This window comes from Perca fluviatilis, chromosome 13, assembly GCF_010015445.1.
Source record: "Perca fluviatilis chromosome 13, GENO_Pfluv_1.0, whole genome shotgun sequence".
In the NCBI taxonomy this organism is placed as follows: Eukaryota; Metazoa; Chordata; class Actinopteri; order Perciformes; family Percidae; genus Perca; species Perca fluviatilis.
This window is the reverse complement of record NC_053124.1, coordinates 27,587,769-27,604,659: the sequence shown is the minus strand read 5'-3', so window position 1 is coordinate 27,604,659 and position 16,891 is coordinate 27,587,769. Positions and strand designations below refer to the sequence as shown.

General features: G+C 40.5%; 1 long non-coding RNA gene across 1 annotated transcript; it reads left to right on the top strand.

Moving 5' to 3' along the window:
* Positions 1-1,761: 1,761 nt before the first annotated feature.
* LOC120571485 lies at positions 1,762-16,381 on the top strand. The gene is made up of 4 exons (XR_005641236.1): positions 1,762-1,955; positions 11,391-11,464; positions 14,915-14,990; positions 16,278-16,381. It is a non-coding gene; the product is annotated as an uncharacterized LOC120571485 (long non-coding RNA).
* Positions 16,382-16,891: the final 510 nt, after the last annotated feature.

Genomic DNA, 16,891 nt, shown 5'->3' with positions numbered 1-16,891 from the left:
TGATGTGGTGATAGGGAAAGGATTTTCTGGGGGAAGTCATGCAGTCATGCAGAGAGAAAAAAAAAGAAATAAAGGGAGAGAAGGAGCAGACAAGAGAGCGGGATGATGTATTAATTGAACGGATTAAAATTTCCATTTTTTTTTTCCCGTGGAAGCTCGGGGGGACAGATCGCCGCAGGAGAGAAGAGAGGAAGCCAGAAAACGAGACAGAGAAAGTGAGATGAAAACACAAGAGGAAAAAGATAAACTCAGAGACAAAAATACTGTAGCTATAAAGACTGCGGGAGTGTGAGACACAAAAGCCCCTTTCAGACATGCACACTTCACTCGGTAAATGTGCTGGCAATAAAGATTATGACTACAATAAGTGGAGCGTTTTAAATCCATGTTGAAAACGTTCCTGAAGAGTGATGTGGTTATGGGTAATTAGCTATCTTTATCTGCTTTTAGAATACTTTTAAATTGCATTTCAGTCTTTAGTAAATCTGCATTAATATAATTTAAGATACTTTACAGTTTAGGCTATACATTCTATGAAATGTGACATCGGTGACATCGGTGACTTCACACTTGTCAGGTGTATTGCGGGGGAGGACCCAGGGGCGCAGCCAGAATTTCAGAAATGAGGGGGACAGATTGTTCAGGACGATGATTTTATTGAAAGATCCCATTTGTCTCTCCAAAATGCGGATTCCAGGTAGCCTACGTTTAATTTATGTTTGTTGGAAACACCGACATTTTCCATAAAATAGCGTTCGACTGTTTCCTGCCGCACCAATGGAAGACCTGCTAACATTTTAACTAGCCACACGAAGGCGGAGCAAGCCAACGAACCAGGTAAGTTCCTCAATATGCAAAAAGATAAGTTTTTTTTTTTTTTTTAAATATAGTACTCATATATCCATAATATGATGTTATGATTGTTGACCATCTGAGGGCTCGCTGATATTCAACAAGAACCAAGAAACGGCACAGATTTTGGTTTATGTTATGCAGTATTTGTTTGATTTAGATCCTACTTATTTGTTTTTATTTTCCAGCACAAACCAGCACTTTAACTTTGTTTTATCAAAATTTTCTGTCCTTGTGATTTTAACAAACAAACATGTCAAGTCTTTACATGGTTTACAATAATGTATATTTTATTTGACAATTAATTACTTGTGTGTGTGTGTGTGTGTGTGTGTATATATATACATATATGTATATATATGTATATATATATATATATGTATATATATATATATATGAACTAACAAAATGGTTAACACTGAAAATGTTACATAAATGGTAAAAAGTCTAGCACCACTTGGACTCTTCCACCCCCTCCCTTAAAGTGGTATGCTCCATACATAAATTCCATCTGGCAGTTCATAAGATCACAGAGTTCTGAGAGTTCAACCGTCAGTCCAATTTAGCCCAGAAGGGGTGTTAATGTCTTTGTCTTTGACTGTTGTGTACGTCCATTGAACTGTAAGTAATGTAATATGTTATAATACTAAGGTTTTGTGTATAATCATCTATTCTTAACTAATTAATCTTGCCCGGAAAAGTAGCATAGCAGTGTTCAGAATTTCATTGGCTAAACAAACTGTCCGTCATCAGCCCAACCGGTTGCAATTGGCTGGGTCTGTACTCAGAAGAAGAGGGGCGTGCACCTTGTTGGCACGAGACAAGGAAGCTCCTATTGGTTCAAGTGAGGTGTCAATCAAAAGGTCTGACTGCAGCGGTGATTTTAAAACTGGATGTCGGCAGGTGATTACATGCGAACATGATTTACTCAAGAGAATACAGTGGAAAATTGAACATGTACCGAAAAAAACTCCGCATGTCCGTGCATATATTTTAATGTCATAACGTGTTTGGACTGAATATTTTACCGGATTTGATCGTGTGGACCTTTGTCAATGTAAGGAGACTGTTTTGTCGATCAGTGGATTAATGAGGCTTCAAAGGTGAGTTGTTGTAATTGTCTCGGATTGTACCGAGATTTGTGATTGTATAAGCTGAATGATAACGTTCTGTAAAGCTCACGCTGCACGCTCCATCTGATAATAATAAGTAGGCCTACACAAAAACATACAGCAGACGCTGCAACGTAAGATTACAGGACCGTCTGTAAGAATATCCTACATATTCGTGAATTACAGAACTCTTGGCCCAAACTCACACAGCATCTTAATTTTTAGAAACAGTAAAAGGAAGCTGTGGGTTTTTCTTTAGTTAAAAACAAAACCACTTTCTCCAACTCTATTTTTTTGTGATGTTAACTGTGACAGCAAAGGAGATCTATAGAACAAAAAACAAAATGGAAACTATCACAGAACAAAATCAACAGAATTTATTGCAATAAAGCAGATTAAAATCTATGAAAATGCAGCCTAATAACACAACCTAACAACTAAGAATAAATAGTCATGTCTGTACAGTCTGTCGAAATTGAACTAGCTTCCCACTAGGTCTGCACAATACAAGGAAAATATGTGATACACGACAACGTTGTTGAATATCGCGATAACGATATTACTTGCGATAAATGAACAGATATTAAAATGTACTCAGTTCTGCATTTCTGCTGGTTTCAGTATTCTTCTACAATAGAAAAAAATCGCTTGTTGAATTTAAAACGCATAAAAGGAAATCATTTCTAACATTCTTTCATTGAACAAATTGAACATTGAATTGAGCAGGCACCACTAAAAAAGAATGACAGTTACACTTTAAAGTGCAGTTTTCTACTGATAGCCTATTTTCTTTCAACTAACACTAAAAACCTCGTAGTGTCTAGTGCGATATGTCGCAACGTTGCGATATCCATATTGCGCCAGACACCAGTTGATATCGCGATGACGATTTAAAAAAAACCGATATGTTGTGCAGCCCTACTTCCCACAACAGCACAACATCAGTGCTACAGCATCTCAACAGAAAACATCCAGTCTACTCCTCCATTCCACAGAGCGAACCCGACACAAGTCAATCACACCAAAAACAAAGGCAAGAAAGAAACGTAGTGGTGACCACAATTTGATCTAAAGAGCTGACTTCGGAAAAACAGCTGATCGTTGAGCACCTCTTTTTCTCTATCTCACTGTCTCTCCCCTTCATGGAGAAACCGATGATCAACGATCTACTAGCCTAGAGTGTAACAGAGCTTTGTTTGTAACATTGTAATCAAATATATGAATGAAAAAATAGGTTGAGTATAACTTATATATACGTATTAGGCCTATATACTGTATACAGATCACTCTCAGCGTGAAATGTAGTTCTCAAAGTTAAGTTGCACAACTTAATGGCAGTGGTTATGCATTATTATTTTAATGTATGCCTAGTTCGAGGTTCAAGCAGGCTTTCAGGTGGAGGATGGCACTGAGGTTCATCAGAGCAGCTGGGTCCTAGGAGACGCCAAGGACAGTGAGAAAAGGGGGCAGAGTGGGACATAATTAAAATGAGTTGTCAGGACTTACAGGGAAAGCTGTACTTGTGGCAACTATTTCATTCTATGTCATCATTTCTTGAAATGTAATGACGCCTAACAATGTAACGCCGTCGCCGATTTTGTTCAGCTCTACATCTCCGCCGAATCCATCGCCTCTGCAACTCACTCCACTTTGACCACTGGTCCTCAGTGAAATAAAATCTTAGATGCAAATCAACTTTCTCAAACGTAACCGTGACAAATCAGACACGATCATCATCGGCCCCAAATTCCTCTTCAAAACCACGCACAACTTTTGCTTTGCCATCTATAACTGCACTCTGTCTCCCTCCTCACACATCCACAACATCAGGAGATATTTTTGACAGCACCTTCTTCTTCGAAAAGCATGTCATCAAAATCACCAGAACTGCCTTCTTCCACCTTAAAATCTGCATCAGTATTATCTTATGATTGATATGTTTGTATATTTGCACTTTACATTTTCGAGAAAGAAGTATAACCTACTTTATTTATCATTTTTGTATTACATTATCTGCCAAAATTATTATTACCATTTATGTATGGTGGTGACAAATGTATGGTGGTGACAAAACCTGTATTAGGCTAGATTTGTACAGTTAAGCGATTTTGGCGTTGCAGAGATGCCTGCCCGCTAACTTTAACAGTCCACAGCCAGCGGTAGCACTAGCAGCGTAAGCTCACTCCCACAACAGCCTTCAGCTTAATAGAAGCCAGAGAGACGTCTTGGTCTCTATATGCGATAGCTGATGCTAATTGATTAATACTTTAATTTACCATAAAATGCTAGGTAGCTCTCTGAGGCGTAGACTAATTACATTTCCTTACAGCTTGCAGCAAGAGACTGTAGCCAGTCTACCAACCTGAGTAACATGCGCACTCGCCTATGTTGTAGGGGTGGGGGAAAAAATCGATACAGCATAGTATCGCAATATTTTTCGTGGCAATACTGTATCGATACACAGACGCCAAGTATTGATCTTTTATGATATATGTTTTGGTCAGTTTGTCTGCTTGACAGTCCCATTTTGCAGCAATAAAATTGAAGTGAGATGAACAGACAGAGAAATTTATCTTTTTAGATAAAACAGATGTTTCCTACAAATTTTCCTTCGGGGACATCATTTGAAAGTGGGAAGAATTTGAAGGTGGAAAAAAGGTAACACATTGCAATATATCGCAGAATATTGCAATATGTTTAAAATCGCAATAATATCGTATCGTGACACAAGTATCGTGATGATATCGTATCGTGAGGCCTCTGGTGATTCCCACCCCTACTACGTTGCGTTTAAGTCAACTTGGAAAAACAATCTCTATGCTCAGATGTGTTGTAAGTGCGGGGGACATGTCCCCACTTGTCCCCCCTCCCACTATCCACTCCGCCCGGCAGGACCCAAGGAAGAGCAGTGTCGAGTCCGAGCTCTTGAGATCTACGGGACATATTTATTAGTAGTGCATTATGTACACAGTGTATAGTGTGATAGGGGACCCCTATTAACTTTTACACCCCCAGCAGCATGCTGGGTATACAGCTCACTACAGTACATTCAATAACCGAGAGACAGGATATGTTACCTTGTAGCTAACTCAAACATTTCAAGGATCAGCCGTGTAACTTTCAGAAGGAATGCTTTTGTTTGCGGAAAATTATTTGGTTAGCTACATTTGCTAACAGCTAGCTATTTGGGACCAAATAGCTAGCTGTTAGCAAATGATATGCCTACACTCTAGCATTGCTAGGGGACACACCTATGTCTCGGTAGGTATATTGCTCTGGACCCAAGGAAGCGCAGTGTCGAGTGTGAAGTTGTTTGGATTAGCGGTATCTCTCGAGACACCCTTAAGCAGCAACACCGGGGGGCCAAGCAATCGGCCCCGTTCTGGACAGGCATGTTTTGAACGGGCTCTGCACTGCTTGAACTGAACTAAATCAGACTGACCTAACACTGAATAGAAACTGAAGTGGACTGACATTAATGTAGCACCCGAGGGAGACACCAGTTTAGCCGGAAATTGAGACAAATAAGCAACAGAACAAGAAAATGTGATAGAAAGGGAGAAGCACTGCAAGATAGACCCTTTCCCCCACACACACACACACACACACACACACACACACACACACACACACACACACACACACACACACACACACACACACACACACGCACTCCTTCTTGGGCTGGGCGATATGGAGAAAATCAAATATCACGATATTCTTGCCCAAATACCTCGATGTCGATATTAAAACGATATTGTAGGATTGACAATTGGTGCTTTAACAAAACATTATTTACACAATGACATTTTTGATAAATAATTATCAGAAATGTCGATTTAAATGACAAAGTGTGTAAAGGCAAAAAATAGAACAGCTAGAACAGTCTGTTGAGTTCAGAAAGTGACATCACTTTACTCTAATGCAGCCTTCAAAACCAGGAAAAGACCACACTTAATATATTACGATTTTACGATCTCCAAAATCTAAGACGATATCTAGTCTCCTATCACGATATCGATATATTGCCCAGCTCTAACTCCTGCTATGCAGTGTTAATAGCGATGCCCAGGGTTACTGTCTTTCTACTTTCTACTGTAGGTGGGGGGGGGGCATTAAAGCTTTATGATAGCTGCTGGTTAGGGAGAATCGCAGTGTATTAACAGTCGTCACAGAGCAGCTAGTGACCTGCTGCTGAATGTGGCCGCGCGTGTCAGATGAAGTGGCTATGTAATTGGACGAGACAGCTTAATGGCTTTGTTGCAACCATTCTGGGGTCGAGTGAGCTAGAGTTCGCGGGAGGTTTGGAGATTAAAGCACCGGCGGAGCTGAAATGACGTGACCCGCTGTGACATGGCGGGTGAAAAAGGTTTGAAGCACAAATTCAATTTCAGACCCATAAACTACAAAGATTGCGCTGTTATTGTTTTCGTTGCCTATTCGAAGTCTCTATCTCCTCCTCGCCCACCATGATTTCTGACACACACACACACACACACACACACAAAGATGAGATCAGACACCTGAAAACTTTCTCTTAAATGCATGTGAGTGCTTTCTCTCTCACACACACACACACCCACACACTATGCTTACATACTGTATAATAGCTAAACACACACACACACTGTCAACTTTAAGAGTTAAAGACTCTCACACACATGCGCACTATTATACATACAGAAACCCTCTTTCCTTACGCATACAGATACAATCTCTGGACACACAGTCCCACACACAACCATCACTCACTCAGCAGTGGCCCCAGCGGGTGGCTGGCAATCTTCTCCAGGCTTCCGCCACAGGTGGTAAACCAAACAATCAGCCGTTCCCACCGCGATATCAGAGCAAACTGTCCTCACGCAGCTCAATTGACTTTCCTGTGACAGGGTAGGAAAGAATTGTTTTTTTTTAGTGGAACTTGAAAACTCAATAATGACGACAGCAACAACAGTGGTCAGCTTCATCTGGAGCTTGGGAACAGTACGGCGCTCTCCTTTTTAGGGGAAAACTAAACAAAAATGACCGATAGGCAGACGGTGACTGAGACGGCACTGTTTCGGTCTTCTATTAAGTGCTAAAACGAATAAGCAATGGCTCAGAAAATTAGGAGACAAAAAAGATGAAGCAAATATGCATTCACTGGTATCAGCTTCTCAAATGTGAGGATTTGCAGCTCGTCTATGTTTTATATCTCTGTAAATGTAATCTAGGCCTATTTGTGTTTTCAGTTGTTGGTTGTACAAAGCAAGACATTGTGATAGGCATTTTTCACAAATTTCTGATACCAAACCTTTCTTTAAAAAAAAAAAAGTTAATTTAAAAAATAAGAGATCTGTTGTACAAATAATCATTGGTTGTAGCTCTACTTTTTTTTTTTGGCTACCTCTTCTTTTGTCTACTTATAGGTAACTGCAGTCCAAGGTGAACGAAAGGGTTAACTAACTGCAGTAGGCATGTTGGTAGGAGAACAAAATAACGGACACAGTCAAAGCTGGTCTTGTGACACTCTGGGACCCGATAAAACTCCCAACACATCTAAAAATGACTCTTAAATTTTATATTGAACATGCAAAGGATTGGTGTAGAACTCCGTATTCTCATTATTATTATTTATTTTTTGGGGGGCTTTTATGGCCTTTAATGAGAGGATAGCTTGAAGATGGGGAAAAGGGAGAGAGAGTGGGGAGGACATGCAGAAAAGGACCGCAGGTCGCATTCGAACCCTGGTCGCTGCCAAGGACTCCGCCTACATGGGGGCACCCCAGAACTCCATATTACAATATCTGAAGTTTGGATGTCCTGTGCATGCCGATCTCTGTGCAGTGACCGAATATTTGTTCCCGACGGTATGAACTCTATCGATCAGACATGGTGAGAAATTCAAGGAAACTATCTATCTACAGTATCCATTCATCCAGTTTGGAGCTGGAAGTCATATAAAGGATGAGCACTTTACTATTATTGTGAGTTAAATGACTTTGTTAAAAAAGTTAATACATTTGTTAATAAAATTCTACTCCTTACTGAACATGCCCATCAAATGACCCGCGCTCCAACTCCTCCGCCTGTTAGCTACTTCTTCCGGCTCCCCTGTGGCAAACAGTCCGGTCTAGTCCGGTGGAAATATCGTCCGTGCTGTCAGCTGCCATAGCAACGTGCCAAAAAGTTTGCCAGCCGCGTCCTTCACAGTCGTATAACTGTAAAAACCAACATCAGGTAACTCCTGCTGCACGGAAAATAACGCAAAAGCTGGTTAAATGACGGGAAGAGGGTTTATTGAGACCATTTTTGTGGTGTGACGTTTTTTTAAATTTTTTATTTTGGACTAGGGAGGAGTTTGAATGAGCTGCATGGAACAATTTGAGGTTAGCAAACTTATGCCTTATGCAAACTTAAATTGCATTTGTCTTTTCTTTACACTTGGATGAGGAAACCATTTCATATGTGCTACTAATATCCATATACAAACTGTAGGCTAATTCAGGGTTAGAAATGGCAAACTCTGACTGACAAAAACCTTGAACTGATACACCTTGAACTCTACGTATTTCAGTACTTTACCCCAAACCTACTCCTAAGACCTTTTCACAGCAGACATTTTGAGGTGGTATAGTAGAAAAGCAATGGTGTAAGTTAATAAATAATGGTAGGTGTTTAAGTTCCAGAGCTGGCTCACTAACGTGGCATACTGGCTGACTTAAATGGAGTAATGTTATACAGCTTTGCTTTTCTTGCTATGACGCAGAAAACATCTGCTGTGAAAAAGGTTATCGATCTTCTTGTGTATATTAAAAAAGTACAATATTTCCCTCTGAGGTAGTGTAGTAGAAGTAGAGAGTGGCATGAGATTAAAATACTCCGGTGAAATAAACAAAAGTTACATTCCTCTACTGCTTTTAAATGAAAATCATTATAACAAAAAAATCCTAAAAACTTGAGTCGTCTTGCGCTAAAAAATGCAGAGAGGATGCGTCACACAACTTTAGTTTAGGGTCAAAACAACAGAACAGCTGAAAGTGAGACTATGAGACAGCTGGAATCTCTGCTTATGAGTGAAAAGCAGAACAACTGCACTATCAGCTGCTTGTTGTTGCATGTCGTGAGGGGAAGTCTTTCCCCTCACCACCTTTCATCACATGTGAACATCACATCTATTTGTAGCAAGTACCTTTTTGTTAAGAAATGGCAGCAAAATTGAAAATTTTAGTTTGTTATCAAGTAGTTTCTTCCAGAAATGTCATTATGGTTTTGATGAAGAACATGAGGAAGGAATAGAACATGATGGATAGGGCTGGGTACTGAATTCAATACTTTTTGGGCATCGACTGAATTGTATCGAAAAATGCCTCGTCATTCAATACCCAATTTCAATACACAAGGTGTAAATCTCATCAGCGTGCAGTAAGCATGCAGCATGCTTCTACTAAGATCTCATAATGTTTGTGATTGGCTGTTTAACGTTACCCGTAAAAAGATTTGTGCTGCATTGTGTTATGTTGGCATTTCTTTTTGTTTTATAAAATTGGTATCTAAAAAAGTATCGTTTAGGAACCAGTATCAAAGTCACTGTATTGGTATCGCAACCAGTATAACATTTCTTTTGAACGATACCCAGCCCTAGTGATGGAGCTGTGTTCCATGTGCTCATTTAAAGCTTTAGTGCGTAACTTTTTGATATTATTGAACGTCCGTTACATTCAAGCCATTGCCAAATGAGTTGCTACAGTCAGCTCCACACAACTCTCTTTGGATCTCTCAGCGTGGCTATGTTCAGACGCTAGTGTCGTCCGGCGACTTGCCCGCGCAGAAACTCGAGTGAAGATAATTACCTCTTCTGAAGAGTCCATCATGTTTTTTAAATCCTCCATGTCCTCCATGGCTATGTAGAAACTGCGTGGAGGAGGAGTGGGGACTGTGCGCCAACAGTTTTGTTGTCATTACTTAAAATCCCTCATGGGGTGCGACAGAAACTACGCACTGTAGCTTTAGCTAGGGTTGGGTACCGAAACGCGGTGCCAATAGGGTACCGGTGCCGACGTAAACGGTAGTAACGAGACCGAATAAGAACGAAAATTTTGGTGCCTTATTTCAGTGCCTGACTTCACATTACACTCGACAGCAGGTAACGTTAGCCTACCTTTAGCTTGCAGCTGTATTAAACACGGTTAAAATGCTGACAGCTAACGTTAAACAGTGTAAAGTGTGACTGTATTTCACTGTAGAGAATTCCAACCCCCGGGACGCAACACAGTCTGCTCTGCAACGCAGCAGCTGCTGTTGTCGGAATTAAACAACACAGACTGTGCGTTCACTTAAAACAGGTAGCCTCGTGGTGCATTCAAAGTTGTTGTAAAATACCCTTTTCCCATCTGGTGGTTGTTTTTGTCGTTCAACAGCAATTTACTGGTGAAATAAGTTATTGCTATAATTTTATAGTTATTACATTATTATTAAATCTTTAATTTTGACCATATGGCCTTAGCAATAAACAAGCCGTTCTTTAAAGCGCCCATATTATGCTCATTTTCAGGTTCATAACTGTATTTTAAGGTTGTACCAGAATAGGTTTACATGGTTTAATTTTCAAAAAACACCATATTTTTGTTGTACTGCACAGCTCTCTCTCACTGCTGCAGATACTATCGTCACCTGGTTTCTGTTTTAGCTACAGAGTGAGACCTCTTTTCATCTTCTTCTTCACTACTATCTTTGATGGCACTCGCACATGCTCAGTAGCTCAGATGTAGAGCATGTCAGCTAGCTAACTCTAGAGACAGTAAAAGAAAGCCTGTTTCTCCAACTTTGGTCAGTTACAAGGCAGGATTAGCTGGGAGACTTCTAAATGAGGGCGCACATGTAAGTAGTTCTTTTGTAGATTATGGTGAACTTGTGTGTGTTGTAGCAGTGCTTTGCTATTGAGAACGACGTAGCATGCTAGCGTTAGCATGCTAACGCTAACGCTACGAGCTAACGGTTGTGGTTAGCCAGCTCATTTCGGACTGTGACGTCACTGTCCGAGGCCGATTTTGAACAGCTCACTAGGAGACTGAAGGCAGGACACATTCAGAAACTGTATCTCACTCAAAACACCATGGATGGATTTTTTTCAAAGTTTGTATGTGTGTGGAAGCACCAGAGACACAAAAGAACACCCCAAATCCCAGAAAAAGTGTTTTTTTCATAATATGGGCACTTTAATGTCGCTGACTGTTGTTTAGTACCCTTCTTTTTTTTTTTTTTTTTTTTACTTTATTAAAAAGTATCAGTTCAGGCACCCTTTTAAAAGTATTGCTTTAGCACCGGTATCAGGAAAAAACCCAAACAATACCCAACCCTAGCTTTAACAGTAGTGTTCTACTGTAGCGCACAGCTTCACCGCTTATTATGATACTACCTCTCTGTATGTGTCTATGTGTTTCATAGGTATCTGCAAACGCTTCAGAGGAGCCAGATTCACCTGAGGAGGAGGAGGAGGATGATGTGTACAGAACATGAAGGTAGGCTTGACTCAAGGCTTCATATGGGAAAAATAGTCCTTGACATCAAATGTGATGATGTGTGATTGTGAGATGTGCCTAATGATTTTGCAGCTGGACAATGCAATGCACTGGCCAATTAAATCTGTGCAACCTGAAGCAACAAACCTACCCTTATGTAGCCCCTTGGGCTTTTAACACTGAGCTGTTTATTGGTCTGGTAATTCTGAGTACTGAGCCAAGGCAGTACAGTGATGGCAAATGAATGTGTCCTATGTACATTTTTCAGAAATGAGAAACCTATTGTGTACTCTGTGGTGCACGGTAGTACAAAAAAACCACAAGTGTAGGTATTGAGAATGGGCCTCTCTTTTCTGGTAAGTTATTTTTATCGCTCTCTTTTTGTGAAGAAGAAGAAAGAAATTGAATGAAACATTCATGTCCGTCCTCAGGGAGTTGTTTGGATGGCATTTTGGGCAAATGTAGGTACAAGTGGGTAGACGCAATGAAAAATTACAACACTACAAGTCGCCTGGATTGCACTGAATGTTCCAGATTGATTATGCTCCACACAACAGTGTTGAGTATCCGAGGGGGGGGATTTCTTCTTTATCTCTTTTCTGCATCTAAAACAAAGGAGTCTGTTTTAGCTAACGGCTCTCAGCATCCTCACTGGTTGAATGTGTAGCCTCCGGAGTGCTGGAAGCCTCTGAACACAATACCAGTTGATTGGTTGTGTGCGCTTACACTGTTGCAAAGACTATTTTTTACCTCTTAGTGGTTTTGTATGGGACTGTGTGGGTGAGAGTGCAGTTGTGTTTCCAAGTATACAAGTGTGCTGACAATCAACGGCTCACTTTCTCTTCATCTTCGTCTTTATTTAGTCTGCGTGTGCATGCTGTCAGTACAAGACAAACGTGTTTTTGCGGTTACTCCCACGTCAGTGCCAAGACAATCGTTGCATGATAATTAAATCTGAACACATTTATCACTTAACTTGCGATTGTTCATTACACCCTGTGGGTTGAGACACAACGTCTTGACTCTGAGTTGATGCACAAAAATCCCCAACAACAAAGAGCTAAATGTTTTGTATTAAAGAGGTAATCTGTAAGGTAATTAAAGATAACTTTATAGAAACCAATGAGGCATTTTATGATCAAATGCATTATAGATTTAATCATCCAAAAATACGATGATACGTGCAGTTTCACAGTGCAGATTGCAGATTTTCTGAGAGTTAATGTTGTTCAAGTAGGGTGACCCGACGAGACTGGGTGAAATTCAGGACAGGCGAGTTGGGGCGGGCTGTCGGACATTTGGACCTCTTATACGGGGATAACTTCATGACGTGTTAATAAGCAAAGGACTGGAAGCAGGAGGTTAACTTCTACTTCTATTAACATTTTGTGTAGCATTGTCTATTTGTATAGAAATTGAACATGTCGTTGAACAGGCTATTGACTTTCTGATATTAGTGCCCAGCTCCTGCTCTACCATCGGTCAGGTACACTGACTGCGTTGACTGTTGTGTTTTGTAATTAACTGTAATAACGTGTATAGGGTCCCCGCCGCCGATGCAATACAGAGCCATCTGCCCTTAATCAATCCGATGGGGCGCTCCACCGTGGCACCGTGTTGTACCGGCGCATAAAGGTCTTCTAAAAGAGCCAGATCTGCCATTGCCGATAAGTGATCAACTGATGACTTCTCCTTCTCCTGTTAAACTGATGATATGCTGCACCGCAAGTCCACACTGACTCAAAAACGTGCGTACACAAGTTTAAACTTGGCGTGAGATTTGATCGTAGCCTCCGCTCGTGTCCATACTGATAAATGCCGAGCTCTGCGCGGAAACGACCGTACGCCGGCTTTACGCTCGTTTTCTGTCGTACGTTCGTTTCGTAAATGAGGGCCAGGGAAGTTTCTCAGTTGCTACAGTTGGCAAATAAATCGTATTTATCACATATGGCGGAGAACACAAGAATGCAAATCGCCTTAACTGTAACTTCTGCTTTTATAGTCCCCGGGCAATTTCTCACAGATGTAGTACAAGATCTGATGTCTTAATGTTCATCATTGCAACATGTTGTATTTTAAATGAGCCTTTTTGACCATTGATTTGACCACTTGAGCATTTTTATTGCTTCTGTAATGTTGTTGCTCAGGATGTGGCTGTAGATTGACCGGCTGTTTTTGATACTTTTCTGGCCCTTGCTTTTAAGATCAAATTGAATAATATGTTTTGGTTTATGACTTGGTTGCAGTGACAGTGGGTAACATCGATGTGTCACCTTCTATTTCTCTTCCCCCGCCGCTTAACACAAAAGAGGCCCAATGAAAAAAAGAAACCTCTTTTTTTTTTTATCCGACACCTGTTTGTGACTCACAGCAGCTGGTGATAAAGTACAACCAATACCTTGCAATTTCTCTGTAGCCACGCCAGCCACTAGTCTTTATTAACTCTCGACTTAATAATGTAGAACATATTATGAAGCACTGCTTTCTTTAGGGAATATTAATTATGTATAGTAGTTTTATTAGTTTTGTGCCCGCAGTGTACCATTGTTCAAGACATCCGCAGAGTCTATGAAAAGGGAGAGGAAGATATATGAGCAGGTGACTAAGAGGACAGTTAAGTAAAAGAAACTATTAACTTTACAACACAGAGTAGGAAGAGAGTTCTGTTTTTGAGTACTTTAAATGTTTTTTGTTTTTTTTTCCTGCTGTTGGAAAAATCTCTTAATTCTCCAGTGCTGAAACAATTAAGACTGTCAACAATTCTTGATGACTGATTAAGCATCATTAAAGATGGATAAATGAATATCATTTGTAGTTTAAGCTTCTCAAATGTGAGGGATTTGCTGCTATTCTCTGTTTAACATCATTGCGAATTGAATACCTTCTGGGGTTTTGGACTGCGAGTGACACAAAATAAGACATTTAAAGATGTCATCTCGGATTCTTGCGATGGGCATTTTTCACTCTCTTTTTGAATGATTCATAAATCCGTTATTGACACAATTGATAGATTCCTTGAGAATGAAAGTAGTTATTGTTCGGTGCAGCCATGTTTAAAGCCATACAAAAATCTTTGACCTCAAGAATAGTTTTGTATCTGTATAAGTAAAAGGTGTATATAGCTTTATTTTGGCAATTTTTAGGCCTTTATTGACAGGACAGCTGAAGACATTGAGGGGGAGAGAGAGACAGAGGGCGAATGACCTGTATATATGGGCGCCGGCTCTACCAACTGAGCTATCCGGGCGCCCTTTGTTTTTTTTTGTTTTTTTATCTTGTTTCCTTTTTAACTTCACTCTTTTTCTTTGCTTTTTTCTCTCTTGAGCTGCAGTAACAAGTGGATTTTCCCATTGTGGGATCAATAAAGTTAACCTTATCTTATCCTCTTTAAAACACAGAGCAATTATAAGAAATGTGGTCTTTTTTTCTTCTTCTTCTTTTTCTTTTTAGAAACGACTGCATCAGCAAAAGCCGCGCTGGTGTGAGTTGCAGTCAGGTGTCTCCGTTGTGGTCTCATGTGTTGACGGTAATTAACACCAAGTGCTTTTAATTACTCTGACAATGATATATTGATGTTTAAAAGTCACCTTTTAACATTTTACTCACCAGGGGATGTTTTTGGAGGCGCACATGTTCTTCATCATCTACGGCCTGTTTCACATTCATACAGCTACTTTGCATTCATTCACACCTGGCCGGTACAAGCAGTCGTGCACAGCTGGCCGCCGGGACAGCGAGGCGGATAAGATGCACCTCTGCGGTGGCTTCTGGGGGGTGGGGGGGGGTGTGAGAGAATGCCCTTCATATGTCTCCTTGCATTACTCTCCCTCTGCATTACCAGCAAAGCGTGGAATAACTCACGGCAACGGAATCAGCAGACACCTGTTTACAAGTCCCGGCACCGGCGAGAGATAAATGAAATCAATACCCCGGCTGCTGTGCAATTTCTCTGTCGCGCCGCCGTCCACAAGTTTATATTACCGCACATCTTTTAGGCCTACCGTGCAAAACTGATTATGAAGCACATTGAAGATCTGCTTACTTGAAAAATTGGTAATTATGGGCAGCAGAGTGCGGTATTGGTGGAGTAGAGATACTGTAAGTCGTTAACCATCTTTTGGAATTGTTACGGTAAGCAGAGAGGAAGCGCCATGCCTCATAATCAATGCTCATCATAAAAGCTGGTAATAGCAGGGAGGGACTTCACAGAAACAGACCAACTTCATCTTTGTTCGGTTGAGCCCTGAATCTATAACCTATCATTACGGAGATAAAAACCCACAAGATTAATTCTGGGTTTTTTTAATGTCTGTATTGCTTTTCAAGGCAATCTAACATAAAGTCAAACGATGTATAATGGATCAGTGACCTACTGTACTCTGTCTATAGTCACCTCTGCCAAGGAGGTTATGTTTTCGGCTCGGGTTGTTGGTTTCTTTCTCTTTGTCAGCAGGGTTACGGACAAAACTACTGGCCCCATTTTCATGAAACTTGGTGGAAGGGTGTAGCATGGGCCACGTTAGAACCCATCACATTTCGGAGCGGATCCGAGTCACGGGACAGATACACCAATTATTTTTTCACGTTCGTTAACATTATGAGATGGGGCGTGGTCTTGGCCGAGGTCTGCGCTCTCAGACTGCCCTCCTAGCATGTTTTTTTTTTTTTCTTTTATTCAAATGTTGCACACGTTTTGAGCAAAATTCTCAAACTTTGGCAAAATAAAATGTTAAATCAATGCATGTTTCCTTTATGAACACATATAGAGGAGTATTTTGTTTTTTAAATGAATGATGTTTCTTCTAATCCACAGGCACACTGTGGTGATTTATTCAGCTGCTTTACTGATACTGTAGAGAGGGGAACGACGTGCAACACGGGCCTCCGTCTGGACTTGAACCAGGGATGTTGTGGGTAAATACCGCTCCACATTTTGTATTCTTAATTTTTGGTCTTGCTGGTGAAGCAGAGTCATGTAACAGTCTGCATCTAACAGGTTCTACAGTAGAAGCAGGGGTGATTCTAGATCAGAGCTTAAGGGGTGCGAAGCCCCCTTGTATTATATATATTTTTAAACGTTATTCTACTCTGCTAACTGTGCATTTTAACATCAGGGGAAATGATGACTTGTGTAACTAGAAAGACACCAACAATTCTGAAAAAAACTTCCTTTAATGCTGAGCCACAGGACCATGTGTACAAAGGTGAGGTGGTATTACAAATTAAATTGGATCTGTATCTATGGATAAGCAGACATTTCTAAAATGCAGTATGAATTACTTTTGAAAACTAGAGATGTATGCGATTTTGACTAATGGGCTGAGAAGCACTATTTTCTGAAAATGGCTCAGAATTTTTTTCTGCATGAATTTAGTTTCCCGATGCTGTGATATTCCCAAAGCTGAACTCCCAAAGCTGAATTAACAC